This window comes from Cynocephalus volans, chromosome 1 (assembly GCF_027409185.1).
Source record: "Cynocephalus volans isolate mCynVol1 chromosome 1, mCynVol1.pri, whole genome shotgun sequence".
NCBI classification, from domain to species: domain Eukaryota; kingdom Metazoa; phylum Chordata; class Mammalia; order Dermoptera; family Cynocephalidae; genus Cynocephalus; species Cynocephalus volans.
The window spans coordinates 78,518,711-78,544,580 of record NC_084460.1 but is presented as its reverse complement, the minus strand read 5'-3'; the positions used below and the strand labels follow the sequence as shown (position 1 = coordinate 78,544,580).

Genomic DNA, 25,870 nt, shown 5'->3' with positions numbered 1-25,870 from the left:
TCTGCTATTTTATGACCACAGTGCTTCAATAAACCTCTTTCACACCTTACTCCATCATTAAGTCTGTTCAGAATTAATCTGGAGTAGCCCTCGAATCTACATTGCTATGAATATTCGTGTACTTAATTTGTACTATATTGATGGAAACAAACAAGCAGACAAACAAACAGCAAACCTCCTGGATAGAGATCTTGGCTCTTGCAGTACCTTACTGTATATCCATTCAGCACATTATTTAACCTTACTCTTCCCAAATCTCCATTTTTCTCAGTGACAGCAATGCATAAATCTCACACAGCTGTATGTATGTATGTACGTATATATGTATGTATGGTCATGTACGTAAAATAACAAGTACCTACAAGCAAGTAGCTATTTTTATAATTATTACAACTGCTAATAGTTGGGTCTTTTGTTGCTGTTTTGCTTTCATTATTTCACTTATGAATGGGCCTTTCTCTAGGCCATAAACCCCAGAAAGTTAAAAACCATATCTTTAATTTCTCTTGAATATCTCAATCAAAATCTTACAGTGAAACTTTTTAATGCAGTGGGTTTTAAACAAATATTTATGGTTACGATTAAAAATGAATAATGGTAAGCAGCAAACTAAAATTCTGAGTTTTCTAACCTAAAATGCAGATTAAATCCTGGAAACAAGGAACAGACACTTCACAGCTAAGTGGAGACTTACAGAAATGCACAGCTACACTTTCACCATCTGAAAGTTCGCAGTCTGGCCTACAAAATGCAGCTTTATTTCCTGCACACAAAGAAAAGCTGGAAGAAAAAGAACATCATGTGCATATCTAAACCCATCGTCATCAAAGTTAAATACAGCTCACCTCTCTCTTATGGATTTTTCTTTTCTGTTAACATAAAAGTTGTAGAAATATGAAACTAGATTGTCAGTACGAAGTGTTTTAATCTGCTCCTAATGAGGGAATTAGCATGAAGAAAATTCACATGAACTGTATGTCTCCACCTTTCTCCAAAAGTTCGAACATCAGAAGTAAATTAATCTCTTCTGCCTAGTCCAGAATTGGGTCGTGCTTATTTATCAAATACTTAAATAGAAAAATAAATGGTTCATATACTGAGTCACATCATTTTATCATTATGGGTTGATTTTGTCTTTTCTCCAATATATACAGTGTCTAAAGAGTTAATGCATGCACTGACTGGTTTTAGGCAAATTCCACACTCAGCCCACAAATGGCCTATTCTTGGTTCCCCTGTGCCTACTTTGTTTTTCCCGTACATTATTTCTGAATATTTCTATCACCACATTAGAAAATACTTTGAGAACAGGTAGAGTTTATTCACTTCTTTATCCTCCAAATGACATAGCATGATAGGTATTACATGGGCAGTGCATTCGATAAAGATTTGCTAAACAGGAATGCTTTTCTTTGAAACCAAAAGCAAGGCAAAGACTCTTCCATTTCCCTTCTCTAACTAATGCAAATCTTATTTGGTATATATTCTAGATAGCTCTAAGAAGAGAAGAAGTTGTTAGCAAAGTGACATGTCTCCAACAGAACAAGTCTTCAACTAATAGCTTATCTTTTAAAGTCATAAGCTATGCCACAGGGATAATTGCAGAGAGCACAGACTGATGTGTGAAAATGATGTAACGTGAAAGTATAAAATAACCACACAAGGATGACCTATAAACTTGGGATATGCTCTGGAATTACCCCTATCATTTCTTGGTGAAATTTTTATGGCATCATATCATTCGTGAGAAAAGCACATTGTCGGGGCCGGCCCGTGGCTCACTCGGTAGAGTGCGGTGCTGATAGCGCCAAGGCCCCGGGTTCGGATCCCATATACGGATGGCCGGTTCGCTCACTGGCTGAGCGTGGTGCTGACAACACCAAGTCAAGGGTTAAGATCCCCTTACCGGTCATCTTTAAAAAAAAAAAAAAAAAAAAAAAAAGAAAAGCACATTGTCTTCAAACTTCACCAAGCTTCCTCTGAGGGGATCCCAAATGGATTTACCTACTGCTAAATGCAATGTGATCACACATCACAATAAGAAAGGAGACCTAGTTTGTTTTATTTTTGTTTCTACAGATCCAGGAAACAAAGATTATAGGGCATCTGTCAAACTATACGCCGTTTGTAATCTAACTTCAAAGCAAAAGGATGAAAATTTGTTTGACAGCCTTGTAAATTAAATTTATACCTTCTTGACTTATGCCAGTCGTTGCATGGGTGAAGTTTTTAAATTGTTTTATCATAAACATGCCACATTCATTCCCAGCAGAATCATAAAGGGAGAAAAAGAATGCTGGGTTTTGAAGTGAGAAAAGACCTGGCCCCAACTGTCTGCTGCTCACAAGCTGTGTGAATTTAGGCATGTAGGTTGACTTCTCGGAGTCTCAGCATCCTCATCAATATCAAGGGAATGATGATTCCTTCCTCACAGACCCACTCACTAATTGTTTATCACCATTATCAGGTTGTTTGTCTTCACCCAGCCTTTTTCCAAAAAGAATGGAAGCCGTCAATGTCCCACTATTTTCCTATTCTGAGAAGAGTGTTCAATCTTCAGGCCTATGTCAAGCACCACCTCCTCCACGCAGTATGCCCTGGCCACTCATTTACACAAAGATTTCCATCTTTGAATTTCCTTCTTTCTTTGGGTTTCTTCCCTTGGTACTCAATTGTGTAGTGCCTTGTTCTGTTAACTTTTCATGCCTTTCTCTCCAACTCAATTATATGTTAAAGATGGATGTAATTCTACTTTGGATCCTCTTCTCATGGCCTGCTACAATCCTTTGACTCTAATCGTGCTCAAAATATGTCTGTTAACTGATTACTTAGCAGAATACAAAGGATGAACTGAATTCTCTGTGGCCTGTTATTAACATGGTAAAGTAACTGTTCAAGGGAAAAGACTTCAGCACTCAGTAAACTTTTATCCATTACTGAGAAATAGACATAATATTCTTCTTCCTAAATTAATTGCTCCCAGTACAATATTTATTTTTAAAATCCCAGTCCTCAAAACTACATTTCTCTGAGACAGTCATTTCCCATATGCAAGTTTCAGCAAATGTGGCCCCCCAGAAAGCATGATGCAGAATTCTATTTGAGGTATATATTTTTCAATAGTCTCAATTATTGTTCTGCACTTCTCAAATGAATTTTTGGAAAGGTTATACAATGGCTCAGAGAGACTCTACACCTAGGTCAAAGATTTTCTCATATTCCCTGTTCACTTTTGCTACGTTCATGTAATCTCTCAAAGCCTTTTGGATGAGGTATCGAAGACCAAATGCCTTATCTGAATGCCACTAAATTGACAATGCAGTTTTCCCTGAATGTTACAGCAGTGAAATTCAAATAATAGCTCAAAATAGTCTGGAGTAAATTTGTCTAGTTAAAATTACCCCAATGATGAAATCATAAAGGCAAAGAAGAATTTCTAACTTTAATATTATTTAATCTTAGTTACTTAAAAACGAACATTTTTAATGCATCATCTTAATGATATAACAAAACAGATTCTCATCATATCTTTACAGCACAAGACAAAAATCAGATGGGGGGTGGAAAGTCTAACGATAAAAAAAGCATGTATATAGTAAGTTTGGCTTTTGCATAATACTAACACACACACTTAAAAAAGGCAAAATAAAACACTATGAACATTATAGTGCAAGCATGTTATATTTAAAGACGTAAATAGGGTAGTCTCTGTATTATTTTTCATGGATATAGATAATTCGAATAGATAAAAAGTGGCAAATATTTATAAATAGAATTTTTTCCTGAAAACTCTCTCTCTCTACATTAAACACAACATAATCTATCATTGCTCAGACATTCTCTGCTTGAACTATGTTATGATGTTTTTTGGTAAAAATCATGTAAGGATCTTAAGTAAAAAAGGGCTATGAGTACTCCAATAAAGCTTTCTATACAATGTGAAATATAACTATCCTCATAACTCCAGATAACTGTTAACCAAAGCAACTGCTCACTTATTCCCAAATGTAAATCATTCTGTCTATAAGTCACTGATTATTAAGGATTTTTATTTCCAAGAAAAAAAATATCTTGGTTATACTGATACCTTCCCTAAAATAGCAAGGTCTGAGAAGTATAAATGTCAGCCACATTGAGCACATTGCAAACTCATTTTATCATGTATCTATCTGCCACCTTGTTTATCACTGAGGATAGGTTACACAGGCATTCTGCATGGACTTCAATAAGGAACCAGAACTGCCTGGCTGACATTAAAACGTTTTCCAACAAATAACAATATACCCCTAAGATAAAGTTACATTTACTTTAGAATTACTTATTTGGGATAAAGAATTTGGTGACCTTCCGTACTTCATTAGATCCTGTGCTTTAAAAGAATTTGGCAAAGAAACAAAATGTTTTCAGAATTTAACATGTATCTTCTACTTAATCAAGTTATAATCTCTGATAAAACATAATTTTAAGTGTTTTTCTCTTACTGATATTTTAAAATATAATGCTTTATACCAACAGAGCTCACAAATAGCAGTATGATTGGTGAACAAGGATAATATTAAAGTTTAAAATAAGGAATTTTTGATTGATTAAAAAGTTGCTGATAAATCAGCTGCTACATCCTATGGACCCTAAGCTTGTCACATTTTCCCCAGCACATGTGTCCTCCATTTCATTCCTGCATCATTTCTTTCTTTTGGTCCTTCATCTCCATTCTGCACAACCACAGTGTCTACTTCATCCTATGTATTCTGTTCTTCCTCTATAAAATTTCACAAACCACAATTCCTGTAAGGTCACTTTCCTAACTAACTGTCTTCTGATGTTCCCTGCTGTGTATTAAACGTACTACCTGCTCCTCAATGACCTCCAAAGCATAGCACAAATCTCTCTTTCCCACCTGATTTCTCATTTCTTCCTAACCTATGCCTTTTGTCTCTATCCTCTTACTTTCTACCCATTCTTCTAGCGTCTCTTGAAATGCTGTAGAAAGTATTACTCCTCAAAGGTATTCCAAATCTTTATGGTCTCAATCTCCTGTCAGCACCCAACACAAGTATTTTTTATAATCTGTACTTATTCTTTTACATAGGAGCATGAGTTCTAAATCTGGACTACCTTAGTTCAACTCCTTGTTGTGTTACTCACTAGTTAAGTACCCTTGTGCAATCGACTTGACTTATCTGTGCTTATTTCCCCATCTGTGAAACCAGGATATTAATAGTACCCATTTCACAGGACTGTTCAGAGGAATACATAAACTCATTCATAAACCTTAGCCTGGCATATAGAAAGTGCTCAAAAATGTTAGCAATCATTATTGTAGCTATTATTCTAACCATTGAAGGCAAGACAAAAAATTGGTTAAAAACATGGATATTGGAATAAAGGAAAAAAGAAGACTCGCAGCTCTGCAAATGACAAAAAAAGTTCCAGTCATGTTACTTGATCTTTAAGATTAAGGTCATAAGACCTATTTTACAGCATAGGAAAGACTAACTGAGATATCTTGCAAAGACTATCTTTACATGCAACTTCTGTTATTTTAATAATTATTATTGACATGTTTGTAATTTCACCAATGTAGAAACTAAGGCATGGAAACAGTAAATGGTTATCCCAAAAATCTTTTGTTCCTTTCAAGAAATAGACAAAAATGCAATAAATATATAAGGATACAGTAATAATAGTAATAATATGGATATCACTTCTCACATTTACAAAGGAATTCCACTTTCACAACATGTTATCCCTCATGAGGGCTGTTTTTGTTGTTCTGCCTGCACTGCAATAAATACTACACTTTCAGAACAAATTTAGATAGTGTTTATAAAAACTGGTGCTGCATATAATCACAACTTGGCTTTTTGAAACCGAAATTTAGTAAACAGAAATAGCAATGAGTGTGCTTCCGGTAGGGGAATACTGAATTGCAAGTCCAGCCAATGGCGCAGAGCTTTTCCCACCAACTTTTCCCACAGCCACCCTATGCCCTCCTACTCTTTATATCTGTCACCTTGCTCGACTACCCCCCTGCTTTCTTTCTACTAGGATAAGAGTTATCCATCCACATGGAATGATAAAATGTCAGTAAAGGTCAGTATTTTCTTGTAATCAAGACAAGAGAGAAACCAATAAAATGCTAATGTACCATTTTCACTATCATCAACAATGCTGATAAATAGATTACTGGATATATGACTCAGTTTTTTAGATACAGTAAGCTGTGAGTGATCTGTAAGTTCTAATACTAAGTCAAGTTCAGAAAACGTTTTTGATAATATTCTAAATACAAATATAAACTGAGGCCTTATTTTGACGTACTTGCTATTTAACATAGAACAAGCTTATGACGTGCACTATTAAATATTTCCTCACATTCTCACTGCATTTCATATTGTTACCATACTTTTTACGATTTTCTAGAAGAGTCTATTCAGTCACAATCACTATAGACAGATGTCAGCAAGCAGGGATTTTAAGTACAGAAATTACAGACAATGTTACCATAACTTCCACAGACCAGGTTCTTGAAATATTATGACTATTTTTGAAAACCCACAAAATTGTATTCATAAGTGTGATACTTCTCCCAATGTCCAAAACCATCAGCTATACCTTCTGTGGGTTGTTTGTTTTGTTTTTTCAATTTTCTTTTATTCAGAGTCAGATTAAATTAGATACTATGGCTGCTTCTGATTAAAATCTTCTTACTAATACAGTATGCATGTATTTGTCTCATTGCTGTTCATTGTGTTTATAAATTTCTTCTTCCAAAATAAAATCATTTTGATTGAGCTCTCTCACAAATTCTCTACATCTACTGTTCACCTCAGCTACCTACTTGGATTTTCTGAAGCATCTGTAACTATTTAGTGGCTGCAAAAGCTGATATTCTGTGTTATTCAACAGTGAAACTAATGACAAAATCTGTCAATATTCTAGTATAGGACATTAAGAAACCAATACATTTATCCCAGATAAAAGAACTAAATAATTGAACTAGAATATGTATGAAAGTCCTGTACATAGATGTTACATATGCATATAAACATATGGAAAATATGGAAACATCAATGAATAGATGTAATGATTGCTGCTTTAATCAAGCAATATTTTGGTAAGACTGAAAATTTAAGAATACCTTCTGTTTCCTATTGTTTAGGCATTTTAGGACTGTTCCCTTTATTACCAGTATGTGAGTCAGAGCTATTAAGATTTGTCTTTCACTTATCTGAACTTCCATACCATATTACCTAGCCATTGCTCAGGAAATATCACTTTCTATTTTATAGTGATTTTCAAAACTCTTTTTTCCCTTACCAGACTGCCATTTCTTTGAGGACAAGGTCTATTTTCACTAAATTTGATAGATTTCACTGAGCCTGGTGTGGTAATTTTGCCACAATATGTATTCACCTATAAATCGACTTTAATAAAATAATATCAAAATGATAAAATAATATTTCAACTGAGCAATGTAATGTTTATTTCATTTCCCCATAACCCTAGAATCTTAACTCTTTAAAACAAATTCGTTTTTAGTTAATAGCTTTCAAACTTTTAAAAATGAAAATGTAGAGAAAATCCAATGTCAATTATAAATTTTTGGAAAACTCCTTTGGAAGAAGAAATCTCTTCATTTTGTGAATTTAACTAAAAAGGGACAGGAATAGAATTGATACGTGCACGGACATCAGCAGTGGTCTTTGGATTGCATATTTACTACAATTCTTTTTAATAACATGATATAACTTAACATCCAGATGATTTGAATAAATTGACATTGTCTTGGGAAAAGTTATATCTTCATGCATGCGTTCACAAACAAATTGTGTCTTCACACTTCATGGGAATATTATTTTGTGTATCTTTATCAACCTTCTCTCAATTTCTTAAAACAATGTCAAAAGAGAAGGCAGTTTTCCTTTTGGAGCATATACACTATCTGAAGCATGACACTATTTCATAAACAACATCTTCACTTTTTTGAAATAATTGATCTCAGCGGAGAAGTAATTCTTGACTCTAATATGACTACATTTCATCTTGAGATTAATATATCCTGAATCATTTTAACAAAGGACAATCGCAGAAAGCTAAGAGTAAGATCTCAAAAATAGTAGGAAAAGTGCCAAATAAAAAATGCCTAATATTCTAACATAAATTTTTCAAAGATTCTTTATTTGTATATATATTATAAGCACATGTGACAAAATGCTTCTCTAAAAACATGAACAATTACCTGAAAGAGATGTACTGGATCCATCAAAAAAAAAAAAAATTAATAATAATACTCCTGTGCAGAAAACTGCAACCACGTATTTGCTAGTTTTTTCCCCCAAGGATATACCTCTAAAACACGACAAAAAAACCAATTTCCCTACCTCCAACTTAAAAATATAAAATTTGTCTAGAGACATTTAAGGCTGTATGTCAATAGCGCTTCTTAAATCCTCTGTTTTGCAATCAATAATTCTCCAACCATTAGTGAATTATGCTTCATGACTCATCGGAAACGATGTACGAAGCTAATGGGGATCACTCTCCTCACCCTCCACACACATATTGATATTAATGGGAGCTATGCCTCATACAGTGGCAGACAGATTCAAGATGGCACCAGGCCGAGAGGCAACTCTTCTTGAGGCTCTATATACCAGAGTATTTCAAAAAGTTTGTAGAAAAATAGCACTGAAAGATAACATGAATCTTTCCATGAACTTTTTGAAGTGCCCTCATATGATCTGTCTCCCTACCCCCAATGAATCCACTACAACCATCTTACATCTTTGGCATCCTTCAAGAAAATAACAGTAAGCATACTTTATATGGTTAGAAAAGAACATTTTTTCAGCGTAACACTCACTGTGCATGGCAAAATGTACTTCAGTTATGAAAATATCTGAAAGGAATGTTTCTAGGACCTATGCCATTGTGCTTTGTTTACCAGTCAGATGCTTTCTCAAGAATGTGTTCAAATTATAGACAATGTCTCCGCATACAGAAATTCTTCAAAGCCCCATAACATTACCACAGAAACATATTTTTACCTTTCCCAACATTCAAAACAATGCCCTATTCCCTGCAAGTAAAAATCTTTCTTTCTCGTGAATTTATTAATCTCTTATTAACATTTGGCCAAGAGTTTGTTCGGATTTATTTGGTGTTTTTATTTTCTAAGGAAGGAAAGTCATTGCAAAGGAAAATACATATTAAGTATTTGAAGATAATTGCTATTTACTGATAACTCTATTTTAAAATAAATTTTAGTGACTAGTTTATGTTTGGTAACTTCAGGACAATGATAACTGTAGTGTCTCTAAAATGTTCCCAAGTAGCAATCATACTCTATTCTGGCCTTTGAGAGGTGTTAAGACTCATCCCCTAATTATAAGCCTTTTCTCTGTTATTACTACCTCCCATTAAATCTCTAAACTAAATAGCAGTTTTGAGAAAATACAAATAGATATTAGGTGGTGTGTCTTCTCAAATTTTGGTTACAATGGGAAGGAAGGACAAGGTATTTCTATGTATAATAAACTTTCTATGTATAATAAATGCTTTATCTTGTACAATTAAAAGTCAGTCTTACTGTGTTTTGACCAGCAAACTCTTTAAGCTTTCCCCCAGAAAACTTTTCCTGCTTTATTCTAGAACAGTACTGTCCAATATAAATATACTATAACCCACATTTGTTATATGAAGTTTTCTAGTAGCCACAGTAAAAAAAAGTAAAAAGAAAAAGGTGAAATTAACCTATTAACCTAATAAGATATTCTATTAAAACCAATATATCCAAAATATTATCACTATAACATATAACTAATAAAAAAAAATTAAACAGATGTTTATCATTCTTTCTCTCGTAAGTTTTCAAAACCCAGTATGTATTTGATACTGAGAGCAAATCTCAATCCAGACTAGCCACATTTCAAGTGCTCAATAGCCACATGTGGCTAATGGCTACTATACTAAACAGCACATTCTAGATTTCCAAAAATATGAAGTTTTTTGGCCTAAAAGGCCAGGTACTTTAAAATTTTCCTATGTAACATCCTCCATGATCAGTATTGCTGTTGAGATTTTTATACTGAGCCAATCATTCAGTAAACACATTTACTTCCTTCTTCCACTCCCCTGACTCTCGTATCTACTGCCCACCCTAACACCTTTTCTTAAGAACACGAAAACATTTAATCACCTATACTTTTCAGCTTCTTCTAAGCAAGTCCTGAGATGTCCTCTAATCTGCACATCTTCTATCACCGAGCAGAAAGCCAGAAGGTGCAGCAGGAATGTTTATTCTGTTTCCATAAACAGATTAACGAAATACAGGCCTAACGTATGGCAACAATGACAAACGCAAGGGCAATATTTTTGCTTACAATAAAGATTGGAAATTTTACATAATCAAGTAACACACTCTTGCTCAATGAGAAATGCGATTTTTATAGTTTTTCCTCCCAGGAGAAACCTTCGGATATTCTGTTCTTCTTCTGGAACAGAACCCAGTGTCTCATTTCATAGGAATTCTGTGCCCAGAGGAAGAACAGAATGTTGGAATCAAAATTTAATGAATTCAACTCGGAGTCTAAGTTTGCCTCAAATGTGGAAATGTAAACACAAGCAATAATATCTCAAACCATGTAACACTTTGCTTTCTCTTCTGGCATGCCTGCATAGAATACCACACTTGATGTGTATCTGCACACAAATTTGTTCTTAGTCGTAGGAGAAAAAAAATTAAACTAGGCACATGTGAGGTTTTTCTGAGTCTCTTAGTAATAATAAAACCTGCTCATTATGTTTTAAGTGACACTATAATTACAGACGGATGAACAGGTTTTCTGGTGCTGACCCAACCTGTTCCCTAAAACACAAAAGGCAACTTTTATATTCCTCAGTGAGGAAACCCCCCATTAAATGAATAAAACTAAAAACTATGTCTATGTTTTGAAAGAAAGCCTAACAACATAGTAATTCCACCCCCCTCCAAAAAAAGTAACCCCCATGCAAATACACAAAACAGATGAAAATTGGAAAACTGTAGGTTTCCTTAAAAAGCAGTTTTGAGCTGTAATTGTCACCAACTTTAAGAAAGCAAAGATACAAGTGATAGCAATGTGCTTTCTCAGGCTACAAAATGACTTGGTGTCTCTACCTATAACTCTACATCTAAGACATTCTAACTATTGAACTAAATATTCTTAGGATGAGTTTTACAGTCGTTGAACGTTTATTTTAACTTGTCTCAGTGATAATATTTTATCTTACCAGCGAAACAAGGAGAAACACTTAATGCTCTTAGAAACTTACACAGACAGATAACGTGGAGTGGATCACTTATGCCGGTATAGAATAGTTACGTACTAAATACCCTCTGGGTATAAACAGACACCGTGTTCAAACCCAGGAGGGAGTAACACCGTGTCCACTGGTGTAGTATTTCCCAGCACGTTGCAGAGGGCCTGCACATCCAAAGGCATTAATTATGACTTCTCTCTGGGTGTATGAATTTGTTTAGAAATTCCTCAGAGCATGGCAGAGTTTACCTATCCATTTGCTATCGCTCGTGCCTGTGCCGGTGAGCACACGGAGTCAAGGCAGTGGCCATAACGTTTCCGGCAGCTCACTTTTAATCCTGGGGAGGCATATTCCACGGAAACACACCACGGAAGGCCAGCAGCCGCACACTCTGCAGGCCCGAGGAGACTAAGAACACAATCACTCCTGCAGCAACACCCCTGTAGTTGCGAAGCGCTGGGAGAGGGGCAGGCAAACGCCCCACCATATACCTGCTCGTGTTACAGGCTCTGGAATCAAAGTATTCTCACATGACACATTACTACCAATAACAGATTCCGGCTCCATTTAAAAAAAGGGGGGGGGCTACATGTTTGTCCTGCTTTTGTCTAAAAACCAGAACCCAAGTACTAACTACTTCTCATTCTTTTCAACCTTTCATGAAAGCAATTCTATCCACCAACTGCGGCTCCACCCCGAGAGCTTCTATACTCACTTTTCTTACAGTTTTTGAGTGACGCACTACAAAACGATGAGAAAAAAAGAAGAAAGCAGCAGCAGCCCTCTCACGCAGGGCGTCTTCCGCCCCGTAAACTTGGCAAAAGGCAAACTGGACTGAAATACAGCACTCTCCATATAAGGCAGCCCAGCTAAACATGTCATGCGTAATTTATGGGTAGCAGGCAGAGAATTAACCTTTGCGTGCACATATTTGGCCCGGCTGAATACGGGCCGGACGGTAGCCCCGGGGACAGGGACGCAGGAGCCGCTGGGAGGACCCGCGCGCGCCGCTCGCAGCGGGGGGACTCCCGCCGTCCCCCGGCCAAGGTCAGCAAGTTGGGAGCGCACTTGCACGCACCTGCTTCTCTTCCTCCCCCTCCTCCCTCCTCGGGAGCGGGCTGCGCTCTGACAGCGCCCGCAGAGCCGGCCGGCGCAGGGCCGGTGGCGGCTGCAGCCTGGCTGTGCCCGGAGCGGGGCGGGAACCGCGCGCCGAGGCCGCCGGCCCGCCGGGGGGAGCCGCGCCGGCCGCCGCCTCCTCGCCGCCCTCCTGCAGCCCCGGGCCGCGCCGGCGAGTCGGAACAATGCGGAGCGGCCGAGCGGCGCGAGGACGCCGGGAAAGCGGAAACTCACCTCTCACATTTTGTTCAGAGGCGGCCCGCCCGTCGCCCGAGTGCCCGGGGCCTGGTGGAAGTCATGGTTCCAAGATGCCCGCGAGGGAGGAGGGAACGTGTCAGCGCCTCGTCACAGGAGCATGGCGAGCGCCACAACTCTTCCAGCCGCAGTGAAAAGGCCGGTGCCCGCCGCCGAGCAGCCTCTTATCGCCGCGGTCTGGTTTCCGCCGCCGCCGCCGCCGCGCGGCCCCTCCCCCGCGCGCCCAGCCCCACCAGGAAGCCCGGGGCGGGCGCGGCTGCCCCGGAACGCGCGAGGCGGCCGAGAGCGCCCTCCCGCCTCGCCCCGCGCCCGCCCGCTCTGGCCCGGGCCCCGCGGTCGCCCCTCGGCCGAGCCCAGCCTGCGACGGCTTGCTCACTGCCGCTCGCCCCTGGGAGCCCCGGGCAGCCGGGCCGGCGCCGTGCATCCCCGCACCCTCCCGTTGGTACCTTCCGTCTTGCACGTCCAGCATTACACCCTCGCCGCTACAGTGCGGGGGGACGCACCCCCTTCCTACTGCTCCTCCGGAGCGGCTGGGCACACGGAGAGGTTCGCTTTGAAAGAGGCCCTTGGATGAGGCTTTGCAAGGAAGCCGGCAAGGTTAGACCGAAGGTTAGAATCAGATTAGACTGAAACCCTGAGCTCTGATGGGGCTGCCGCCTTAAAATGCACCACACAGTTTTTGAACCTTGGAGGGCTATCTAACGGGCGGGAAAAACATCTGCGAGGCTGCCAGTGTGTATCTTTCTGTAAGAAGAGGCTGTCCACAGTTTTGGAATTCTTCAGTAAACTGATTGTCATACAAGCACCACCACTCACATACCTGCTTCCCATCTAGGTTGTAAATAATATCTGGGATTTAAAATCCCCTGTATTCCCAACTTTGCACTATTTGATTTATAGAAAGCAAAGGTCCCTCTTTAGGAATAAAATATAATTGTCTGAAATACTGGAATATTCTAAGGCAAATAGGCCGTATTATCGCCGGAACAAAAGAAACCACAGCCCCAAACCATAATTCACTGGGTGCTATAAGTTGGCTTCACTTAGAATGGACAGAATCCTGGACTTCTGAGATGTGATCAAGTTTTGGAGATTAGAGGGCAGGATTTCCTTTGAATTTAAAGAATTTTGATAACTTGTTCAAGGATGACTCTAGTTAAAAAACGTTTGTTCCATGTTTTGGAAATGATTTGGGCCAAAATCTTGGATATGGTATGAGTACAAGTTCTTCCTGCAGGTTTGTTAGGTTGGGTTGAAGAGGGCGGGGCCGTTTAAGGAGGAGAAAACATGGCAAAAGGTGCTAAAGTACAGAAGCACCTTCCAGAGGCACTAATCACAGATTTGACTTCCTGATGCTTGGCTAGCTCCACAAAACACTGAGTTAATATTGTGCACTAATCCCTTCCAGAAGTAATTAATTAATTAATTAAATGGTGCCACTTCTCAGTGTTAATCATTAAAAAATACCCAAGTGACCACACACTTGAAGCAAATTAAAAGGACACTGACACTTTTTCAGAGAACTGGGATGGGTACTATCTGCCAATAGCTACCCCAAGCTATGAAGACTTCGTTTCTTCTTATTGAGCATTCGTTTCAACAATGACGTCAGCTGCCTGCTATGCCAGAGATGCAGGAATGGGTAAGACAGAGTCCCAACACTCAAGGACAATACCTCTACTAGGGAAAAGACAAATGAACCAATTAATTCTGCCTAACGGATAAGTGTTACGATGGTAGAAGAGAACCCATGAGGGGCCTGAGGAGCGTCGGAGAAGGCTTCCTGGAGGAATTGCATTTAACCAGTGCCTTGAAAGGTGTGTAGAAGTTAGCAAGATAAGAAGGGAGATGAGTCCAGGTGGAGAAAAGATCAGGGAATATACAAGGAACCTGCCAGCCTTTCTGTGAGAAGGGAGCAAAGGGTAAGTGCAGGGGAGTACCAGAAGATGAGGCTAAAAGTAGGTCTGTGTTAATCCAAGGAGCCTCATCCATGCTCTGAAACTGATGAACTAGAAAAGTTTACACAGCACGGGCAATAGGTGGAGTCTGGACTTTCATTGCAAACAGATCCTGTGGCAGCAGCTTGGAGGGTGAATGAGTGTGGGGTGGTGGCAGATGGAAGGGTGAATGGGTGTGGACAGACTGGAAAAATGACTCATGCAGGGAATGAGGAAGGGAGGAGCCTTGGGAGACTCCCAAATCCCTGGCTAAGTCTACTGGATTGTTTGCTACTTGCCTTTTAATTTCTTCAGTCTCTCTCCCATTCTCTATGACAATGGAGGCCTGACTTCTGAGCGGAGCCACCTCTGCATGTGGTAGCAGGCTGGTGCCCTAGCTGGCTTCCATGCCCCTCTCCTCAGAATGCCCAGTGAACCGCTAAGAGCTGATCCTGGTGGTGGGCATTTATTTTCATTTGTTCCCAGTCCCCTGTAGTCTTATAAGTTAGAGCTTTGGTGTTCTTTTTTCATGTGGGTTAGAAAATTTGCTGTTTGGAGCAACTTGCTAAAAAGCAGGACTTTGAACCTGGTATGATCCAAGAGGGGAAATTATTTTTTCTCCTTCAGCAATGGAGGAAGGGGGAACTTCGGGGAACAAAAGAAAAATTGAAACTGAGACAAATTTTCTGCTCCACTGAACAGAATACAAAGAAATACAAGAAAGACACTTGAATGTTAGAAACAGTAGAATAAACATCCTGGCAAATGACAAGGAGGAGAAAAAAATGTTATTTTACATTAGGTAAAGAGAAAAGGAATGGCTAAGGAAACTCATGAAACCAGGGTCAATCTAGAACTCAAAAATTAGTCAAAACAAATTGTGACATAAAACTACAGTGCCACTTGTTAGCCTAATTTATTATCATTGATAACATTATAACAGAAAATAACACATTTCAAATTTTGAAGCACTATAACAAACATAAGATCATATGCTAAAAATATGAAATCATGTTGCCAGCTTTCAACTACCAGCACATCCTAACCACATTTCAAATTGTGGAAATTACTAAAAAATCATTATAGTAATAAAAAGTTAACAGTTTCCTATTTAGAATATCACTGATATTCCTTCAGTGCCAGGAGAACATTATGGTTTCTTTTACTTCTATGAAGTGTAGTTATAGTTCATAGGTTCATGACTGAGTATCTCCATGAGTATAAAAAGAAGGTCATTTGTGGGTGGAGAGGGAAATTATAGAAAACAATTTCAGATGTAATAAAATTACATTTTCAGATAAAGGAAAGAGTATTCACTACAGGTTCCTGAAATATTTCAGTCCATTCAAGTCTCAATTATACAAATGAGTCACAGTAGAAATACAGTTAAGTGATATAGTTTTTACAGATAATATCAACTCCCTGTTTACCAATAAAACAGATAAAGGAAATGGTAGCATTTATCTTTTTCAGTCAAATGGGAGTCTTTAAGGCACGTGTGTGTGTGTGTGTCTGTGTGTGTCTGTGTGTCTGTGTGAATTGTATCTTTCTCATCCTACATTTACTGCTCCATAAGATCTCACTGCATCCCAAATATAATTTGCCTTTTCTGCCCTCCAAAGTCATCTAAATAAAAATATCCCAAGAAGGTATTTTTTTAATGAAAATATAAAAATGTCTTGAATCACAGGAATGCTATTTTTTATTATACCAGGGCAAAAATAATCGATTGCAAGATGTCACAATCGGGACCCAGACTTAGGTCCCTTGCTTTCTAATCCATGCTTAAATACAGGTGGTTAAGAGAAGATGCTTCTAGAAGGCAATGAAAAGTTGCAAACATTCTTGTATGGAGAATCAATTTTAGATAGATGCATTAAATGTATCTTCATTAAATTTTATAGTATGGTTGGGGGGAAGGAGAGACCCTCTTCAGTAGCCTGAATTCAGACTTGTTCAGATATCTAAATAAATATACTTGATAGAATTACATGAATTTAGTTTATCATCAAGGACCTCGATATATTTCACATACAAAGTAAGTTCTTTAAATCATGCCCATTATTTAAATATAGATAATATGTGTTCTATTATATGAGGGCACTTCAAAAAGTTCATGGAAAGATTCATATTATCTTTCAATTCTATTTTTCCACAAACTTTTTGAAGTACCCTTGTATATTTTGTAAATATACTGTATATCATATAACATCACATAAATCACATAAATGTCAAAATATTATTTAAAATCAATATATTTGTCTGAACAGTGTTTATAATGGTTAAAATATTAACTCAGTTGTGAATTTCTCACAACTATTGTAAATGCTATTTTACCTAAAAGTTTAATCTAAATCTTCAATATAATTATTTGGGGATCTGGCAATAGAAAGACAGAAAGCAAATACATTTTAGAATTAAAAGTTTACAAACATTGAATTTTAGTAGTGAATGGAATTTTGGAGACCATTTGGCCCTGTTCCCTTGTTAGACCAGAGGAGAGCATTGTATAAGAAACTTGGCACCGCAGCAGAGCAGAACTGGCATCAATGTCTTCTCACTCTCTCAGGCCATTTATTTTCATTGTCTTGTTTTCTTAAAGTTGATGGGGACAAGAAGAAGCCCTAATATAGGCCTAACAGTTCCTTGACTATAATGTGAAGTAGAGCCACTTTAGATTTCTGGGAGTATGTTTCCTTATTCCTCTATTTCTTTCTTCTTTCCTGTTCTTTCTTCTTTTACTCTCCTCATTTTTCATCCTTCCTTTCTTTTCTTCATACAGAAAACACTTCTTTACACAATGACTCTATCCATTTCACAAATGTTTATTGAGCATCTACTATGGCTAAGTCCTACTCCAAGTATTATGGTTACAGAAATGAACAACCCAGACAAATCATTTCCCTCACAGTGTTTACATTCTACTAGGGGAGACAAGCAATAAATAAGTAAAGTGGAAAGAAAAAGGTAAACATATGAGGTAATTTCAGATGGAGAAAAGCTCTATGCAGTAAAATAAAACAGGTGAGGGGATGGGGAGGGGAGGTTGTGTGTCCAACAGGATGAAAAGGATTGAGGTGCTCATATGTAGGCAGAGTCCTCAGTGAAGTGAGGACTCCCTGGGGAAAGAACATTCAAAGCAGTGGGAATGGCAGGTCAAGAGCCTGAGGCTTGAGCTCACTGTAGGGCTGGAGATCCAATGGAGAATAAAAACTAAGAGACTACCTAACCTCAAGGAGCTTATAGTCAAGGAAGAGAAACAATGAATGTTAATCAGTTTATCACACTCAAAATACAAAGCTATAGTAATGATCCTTTTGGTCAGTGGGAACCATTGAGCCTTTTGGTTGTGTTACAGGTGGGGGTAAGGGGTGGTCCAATTTGCTTTTCACGAGATAACTAGATCACTCTTGACTGCTGTATGGAGGCTGGTGGTCTCATCCTACAGAACACAGAAAGTGCACCACTGCTGAGAATGGGAGCAAACCGAAAGAGTGAGCCCCGTCCAGGAGTGCAGGGATCTGCAAATGGTGGAGACTCAGCAGCAGAAAGTGATTTGGTTGAAGACCCTTAGCAGTGGGGTACACCAAACTTAGAATCTTACATCTCAGAGTTGAAATCTGACATCTCAGAGCTGGAGATAATTCATAAGATAGCTACCTCCATGCCTTCAGGGAAGTGAGATATGTAGTATGTCTGTGTGTGCATTACTTATATTTTATTTAGAGTCAATACAAAATAGAAAATTCAAAATTGCTGAAGGTAGAATATTTGTGTAACAATCAGAAGTGATTCCAGTTCCCAGAGATAGTCACATTATTTTTACAGTTTATTTCCTTCTAGGTTTTCCAATGCATTTTTGTTTTACATAGTTGATATTGAACCATATATGGAATTTTGTGTTCTGTTTTCTTTGGTTTTTCTTTCATTTAATCTTTTAACACAACCTTGTAAAATAAATGACATCCTCTGTGTCATTTATCATAATCTTTACTTTTCACGTGAGGTAACGGAGGCTGAGAGTTGACCCTTGACAAAAGTCTTGCAGCTAATAATGGGTCAAGTCTCCTGTCTCATAGTATTTCATAGACTATATCCCAAGATCCTAAATTAATCTGTCTAATTTGTAATACATTTCTAAACACTCTACCTGGGATGTACACATGTCTTCTGCTGTGGAATTGTCGTTAAGGAAAACAAAATGTAAAATAGTGGTCTTTTTATAAATAAAATAGATACAAAAATAAATATATAACAGGCAGCCAGAAGGTCAAATTGGATTTATCAACTTTGTATACTTATAAGATATAATTATATGTAATATTGTGAAATACTTTCTACCATCTCATAAAATTGTATGTTGTAGCTTAGCCCAGAATTCCCTTGTAATCTTTTAAAAATATCTAATAAGTCTTACAGGAAAAAATGTATATGAAAAACATGGTCCTTGCTTTATTTGTTCCAAAAGTCTAACAAATTTTTGAAAATGCCAATAGCAGAGTTGATTTTAATTTTCCTAAATGTCTGCTATATCTATCTACTAGTTTCATTCTTGAGGTTTCTTTCTTTTGGATTCTATGATATTCCACATCCCTCTCTCTTTTCATTTCATCCTTTGAGTTCTCTTTCTGGATCTTATGTTGGCTCCTCTTATTCCTTCTTATCTCTTTGAGTTTCCTGAAATTATGTTCAACCTTTGTCTCAAGAGGTGCCTTAAAGAGACTTCTGAATAAGAACAATTTTGGTGACATTAATAAATGGTAAGAGGTTTATATACACAACTTTTTCTCTTCTTTCCTTTTGCCTTGTCCAACAGTGTAGGAACTGAGCAGTACATTATTTTTAATATCTTAACTTAGACGTCAGTACACTGGCTATTGCTTCTTAATTCATTTAACAAGTGTTCACTGAGTACTAACTGTATGCCAAGAGCTGTGCTTGGCACTGAGAATACAGATTATTTTCTTCCTCAAAGTATTCACTGTCTAGTCTGTCAGTGGGGACAGACATGGGCGGGGGGGAGAAAAACAGTTGGAAAAGAGTGTAGCAAATGAAACAATTTACTTAAATTCAATTCAACAAACCCTGCTTGCTTACCATGTGCCAAGCAGATGGCGGAGAGGATAGGACTGGGCAAGGCCTTGCTCCTGCAGGCTTTGAAGCAGCTGGCAAATGGTAAGATTACCAGGCACGTGTTAAGAGTTTCATGGCAGAAGGAAAGTCAGAGAAAAGTCACAAAGGGCCATTAGACAGACAAATGACTTGATCAGATGAACACTTTAACAAATCATTGCCCTAGCAATGTGAGGAGAAAGATTGTTCTCCAGATTTTTCATACAGCCATTATGAAAAGCTTACTAAGTTTTGGGTCTATTTCCCAGGGCCTGGGAATCCCAGACAGCAGAATTCCTTGCTCTGCTTCAATGGATCCCAGGCTGGCCTTGCAACTCTCTCTCTTCACCTCCCCTAGATCTTTAGTAACAAACCCTCAACTAGGTGATAGGAGATTATCTGATTAAAGTCATTCACACTAAGGCGAGAATGAGGCTTAATCCTTCAAGAGTGTTTGCTTTGACAAAGGATAGCTTGTTAACCCTAATGAACTGCAAATTGGCAGAACTTGGCCGGCTCTGTGGAAGGACACCCCCCCCCACCTTCCCAGAATTCCCACCCCCACTTCCCTCCCTTCTTATTTCCCTTTCTGAAATAAAGGAAGAATTGAACTCGGTGAATTCAGAAATGTTAGGGACTCTAATTTCACTCCTTATCTCGTTGAACCCTCACAAGAGGTATATGAGGTGGTAATTATGAGCTCATGCTGGAAATGAGGAGATAAACTAGGACAGGGATTTTTAACTCTGGCTACATTTTTGGATGAATAGACTGTGACCCGGACAAATTAAATCAGATTCTGGAAGTGGCACCTGTAGGTTGATTCCAGTGTGCAGCCAAGGTTGCCCACTGCTGAGCTAGAGTTTAGGAAATGGAAATTACCCAGAATCAATGATAATCCATCCACCCACTCCATTTCTCCCGTTGATAAGTAAAATTTATTTTGCTCAATAGAAATAATATTATCTGAAGGAAACTCTCTCTCAAATAGAGTTAGGTTTGGTTAAACTGGTGCCCATATGCACCTAGTAATGTGGGAGATAGGACTAGTTGTGGGGAGCTAAATTGGTGGTAAAAGAATGTTTTGTCATGCACCTGTTTGCAAATGGTGCTTGTTAGGCACCTGAAATATGTTTCACTAATTCTTACTTGGTATAACCAAGTAAGAATTAGTGGTCCATGGGCTTAAAAAAACTGGACAGTCAAGATCACACAGAGGATAATTCTACATATTCCAGGATGCTTAGGTTGCAGTTTGCTTAAAGTTCCATACTCTGTCTGCTTCTAAGAAATTGTGATCATGAGCAACCCTTGAGAATGACACCACAGCCTCTGAGGGATCAAGTGTGTCCTGGACCATATACTAAATTATATATATATAAATATATAAATTTAAGTATATAGATATATTCTTTCTCACTCTTTTTGTGTTTGTACACATACACACAGAAAGAGTGAGAGAATATATTTATATACTTAAATATATAGAGATAGAAACATATTTAGTCTGATATCTAGTATATGTATATATTTAGTCTGATATATATAAACATATAAATACTTATATATATCAGACTATAGAATATGTGTGTGTATCCAAATGAAGAAATGCCCAAGAAACTCTTTTGCAAATTTCAGTATAGTTTATAAATTTATTCAACAAATTAACATAATAGGACATACTTCATTTGAATCTCATTGGAAGGTAATATTGGGAGTCTTAATTTACGTAGGGCCTTTGTGAATTTGCTGTCAGTCCAAATGACCCTCCTGGCCCCACCTGGATGGATCTGAATGACCATATATCTGCACTGGGCTTAGCAATGAGTAACTGCTGACAGGGCCTGATCCCATCTTGCCCTCCCATAATGAATGTGTTTTCAGACAATGTGGAGCATTCTTTTCCTTTTTCAAACTTTTCTGGCCATAGGTCACCAGCTCATCACTTACTGCTGCATTTTTATTCTAAGCCTTATTGCTATCAACTTTCCTATCCAAGTCTACAAATAGTAACTGAGCAACTGGCATAGTTCCAGCCCTTCCTAGAGTCTGAGGCTGTGTGGGGAACAACACTAGACCTGAAGGCTGTTGAAACGTACAGTCTAGTGAAGACAATGGATACGAAATAGTAAATAATTATGATCAATTAAGTAAATAATAAAAGTGAGCAAAAGTAGTGAAAAAGAATGAGAGTGTGTAACTGGCGAATCTAAACAGATCATTGTTTTTATGTTCGCCCCCTTTTTTTCATTGAATTCAAATATCTAGAATTAAAGCCATGTGAGAGTCATCACAGTACTTACACTAATGCTTCCTGAATTCCTCTTCATTTGTAAGGACGGAATTCTATTATAGTTGCATGAAATAGTGACTTTATTTCTGTCAAGTGGCAAGATGTCCATCACTTAGTCCCCGAGGCAAGGTTGGAAGAAATCTGTGACTGATCATTTACTACTGCTCCTTTGCTGTGTTCTTTGGTGTTACTTTCCTTTACTTCCTGGGCTTAATCTTTTAAGTCTATGACATTTATAAGCAAAGCCAGCTTCTCTTTGACACTTTCAAGGAGTGTAGCATGTCAGCTTTTGAATTAATATTTGAAAATAAAATGAAAACCCATTGTATTATCTTTTGTTTTGTCAAAGTTAAAAGCTCTTTTTTTTCTTTTCTATTTTAAATCTTTTTTGTGTGTATGGATGTAAAATTAGTTTTTTGTTCCTAGAAATAAAGGAATATGTGCTTATCATGTGCCTTTAATAGGTGTTTATGGATTCTGTTCAAGGTACATTGTACAGATGTTTATGCATGATTGTTCTAGACTTGCAGTAGAGCAATAGTCTGTAACTCCCACCCACGTGCTTACGCCCACACACAGCGTAACTTCCTTCTACAGCTTCACAACTCCCACGCTCCTGCAAAAGCACTTTCCTACTTGACATTTAGTCTTTACAATTAAGTAAAGAAAAAGTTAACTGTATGAAAGAAGCTGCCCACTCTGGGCCTCTCTCTCTTTGTGGAGTCATACCTCTCTAAAGATAGTCTAAATTATAGACTTAGCCAGGATAGTTGTTCCCCTTCGGAGGCCTTTCAAGCCTGTTTATTCTTACAAAGTTTTGGTAGGTCTGTCTGGACAAAGCTGTAAATAGTTTGTCAGGGTCCGTAAATACCAAGAACTTCTTGTGGGCGCTGGAAGGTATTAATTTGCCAGATTACTTTTGAACTTGTAGGAAAGGGCATGTTTGGCACTAATATCCAATTCATAGAAGGCAGCGACATTAATTATCAGGAGGAAGAAGTGCATGGATGATATGTGGCATAACTCCGGATTATTTTCCTTACCATGATGGAAGCAGCAGCCAACTGAAGTAAATTTATCTTGTCTATGACTAAATTACTGGGTGACTAAAGAGGAAAAGGCTGTCTGCTTTGGGGTTACTGGCAACAGGTATACACATGCCAAATATGATACAGGGCCAATTTCCACTGGCAAGAGTCATTGCCAATGCAACCTTGTCCTTCTGCCTTTGCTGTGGCTGCCCTTGGCAATGGGGTGTACCCACCTCTCCCCCACCAGTGTGGTGCAATGGTCTCGTTATGCACCACACTAGAAGAATCAGGTCAGAAAAAAAATGAAGTTTATTTCAAAGGCTGCTGTTCTGCCCATGGCCTTGGTGCCTGTGAAATGAAGATAGCCTGTAGAGTCTGTTATCAGGTATGAGATTTTGGGCGGTCTCTATAAGTCTCAGTTTTTGCAAATTTAAAATGTCTGCTTCAGTGCTCGCTTTGGCAGCACATATACTAAAATTGGAACGATACAGAGAAGATTAGCATGGGCCCTGTGCAAGGATGACACACAAATATGTGAAGTGTTCCATATTTTTGAAAAAGACAAAAAAAAAAAATGTCTGCTTCATGGAGTTATGATAATGAATAGCCTCTTGAGAATTATCCTAACATAGGTCAGGGCTTTCAAAAAATATAGTTGTCGTTATTATTTAAAATAGATGGGGACTTCCAGTTAAGATGGCAAAATAGAGGGTCACCAGCATCACTCTCTCCCACAAATCAACCAATTTACAACTATCAAAAAGCAATGACAGCCAAGATGGGGCCGCTAGAGCTCAGGGGAAGAGGAGGAGAGACCTGCAGAGTGCATGAAGGTGGGAGAAGCCACGATGAGAGAAAGAAAGGATCGCTCTGACCATTTTGAATCCCAGCTGCTTTCAGACTGGAGCTGCTGAGCACACAGAGCAGGAGCTGGCAAAAGCTGCAGCTGTGTCCTTTTGATGAAGTTGCTTAGAGGCAGCAGGGGAGAAGAGGGCCTTGGTGGCCCCCAGGCCAGCAAGACCACTAATAGGGTTCCCATGGAAGTCAGGACTGAGGAGCCACAACAACTGAAAAAAGAAGCTGCCTAGAAGCCGGTGAGTCATCACAAGGGACGAGCACACAGCCCATCCCACAGGAAGTGTTTGGAGCACGGGCAGTGGGGGAGATGGGCCCATTGAAGAAACACTGGGGCACAGCAAGAACAGCTGATATGATCCCCATCAACACAGGACCACTCAGTAGAGACTGGTCAGGAATATGGAATTGCATAGGGTACAGTTTGCTGAAAAGACTCAGGCTCAGACCAGAGTTTCTGCACAGTGCAGGTGCACTGGATCTGACTAGACATTGAAGTACCTATAAAGTCAACCATTAAAACCTGAGCTGCACAAAAAGCCTTCCCCTAGGGAACCAACAGCAAAGCAGCAATTTAGCTCAACCACAGAGCTCAAGTGCTGGTCCCCACAGGAAGTTCATCCATTTTAGAAGTAAGCAAAGGACAATAAATTAGTTCCAGCACAGAGTTTAAGTGGTGGGAACAGCAAATAATCCAACAGAGAACAGAAAGAAAAAACAAAGTACCCACAACCAGAGACAAAAAGTTTGATATTAACTAGTAAAGGTCTCATTTCAGCAAAGCTACCAAGCCAGAAAGCGGGGAGGGCCAGGGCTTCAGCCATGGCCCTCAACACTTGCAACCAGTCCTGAGGGTGGAGACTGAGAGACTCGGCCATGCCCTCCCACCATGCACAACCACCCCAGCGAGGACCACTGAGCCACTGCTGGAAGCGCCCCGGCACAGTGGGGGGCCTCTGATCTCAGCCATGCCCCCCTGACATGTGCAGCTAGCCCAGTGACAACCACCGAGCCACAGCAAGAAGGGCCCAGGGTTCCCAAGCTGGAGTAGTGGGGAGCGAGGGCTTTTGCCACACCCCCGTGACATCTGCACCCAGCCTGGCAATGACCAAGCCACCAATGGAAGCCACCTAGTCTCCCCTGTGGGAATGTGGGGGGTGCCACAGGCCTCAATCCTGCCCCTCCTCCTTCCTCCTTCTTCCATCCCATTTCCTTCCCCTTTCCCTTCTCCCTCTCCCAACCTCTCCACAACAACATCATAGAATGTAAAAAAATAATAATATTAATAAAAATAAATAAAATGAAATTGATGGTAATTATGAATTTTAAAATATACACTATTTTAAAATATAAAGCCCTGTTAAACTTCAGGTCTCTTCAAACTGTAAGGATTCAAATCATATTACAAATCTTATGAAATATCCAGCTATTTTCTACAAGATAGTATAGCTGTAGAGACAGAGATACCCTTACAGGTTTTTGAGTAGGTAGGTAGGATGTAACTAAAAGGGAACCCAAGTTGTTCCCTGGAATGATAAACAGGAACTTTAGAAACATCACTCTTAATTGGCCAGTGCACAGCTTTCTTTTGTCCAACTTTCCCCACTCACTTTACAAGGAAAAACACAAGAAAGACAAGCCAAACCAAGCCAAGCAAAAGACATCCACCACTTTAAAGAAGAGACTATGGTGCTCAGTTGCATGGAAACCACTTCCTTTGGAGTTATATTTCAAAATTATTTTCTTACCCACAGAAAAAAAGTCAGAGCTATTGCCACAGGAAGGAAAAGTTAGCTGTCTTCTTGCTACTTGTAAGGAACACAAGTCAAGAAAGCATTCCAGGCATAGCTTCCTTTTTTCAGCTCTAACCCCTACCTCCCTGAAAAATATGTCTCCTGGCTTCACTGGAACAAACATGCTCAGAACTCTAAGAGGAGAAAATCATGATTATATGTTGCTAAGTACTA

At 38.9% G+C, this 25,870-nt stretch overlaps 1 protein-coding gene and 1 non-coding gene across 8 annotated transcripts in view; one reads left to right on the top strand and one right to left on the bottom strand.

Annotated features, from left to right (window-relative positions):
* The window catches only part of MBNL1 (muscleblind like splicing regulator 1), a 162,115-nt gene extending 149,275 nt beyond the window's left edge, over window positions 1–12,840 (bottom strand). For 2 of the 7 annotated variants that reach the window (XM_063101510.1, XM_063101514.1), the window contains exon 1: window positions 12,655–12,840. The gene's annotated coding sequence lies outside the window, so the exon portion shown is untranslated. Of the gene's footprint in view, window positions 1–694; window positions 714–11,316; window positions 11,530–12,019; window positions 12,126–12,654 lie in introns of those variants that run through there. The other 5 variants (XM_063101463.1, XM_063101471.1, XM_063101464.1 and 2 more) reach the window with 5 other exon arrangements.
* Window positions 12,841–23,495: 10,655 nt separating this feature from the next.
* LOC134365070 (U6 spliceosomal RNA) lies at window positions 23,496–23,602 on the top strand. The gene has a single exon (XR_010021924.1). It is a non-coding gene; the product is annotated as a U6 spliceosomal RNA (small nuclear RNA).
* The last annotated feature ends 2,268 nt before the right edge of the window (window positions 23,603–25,870 follow it).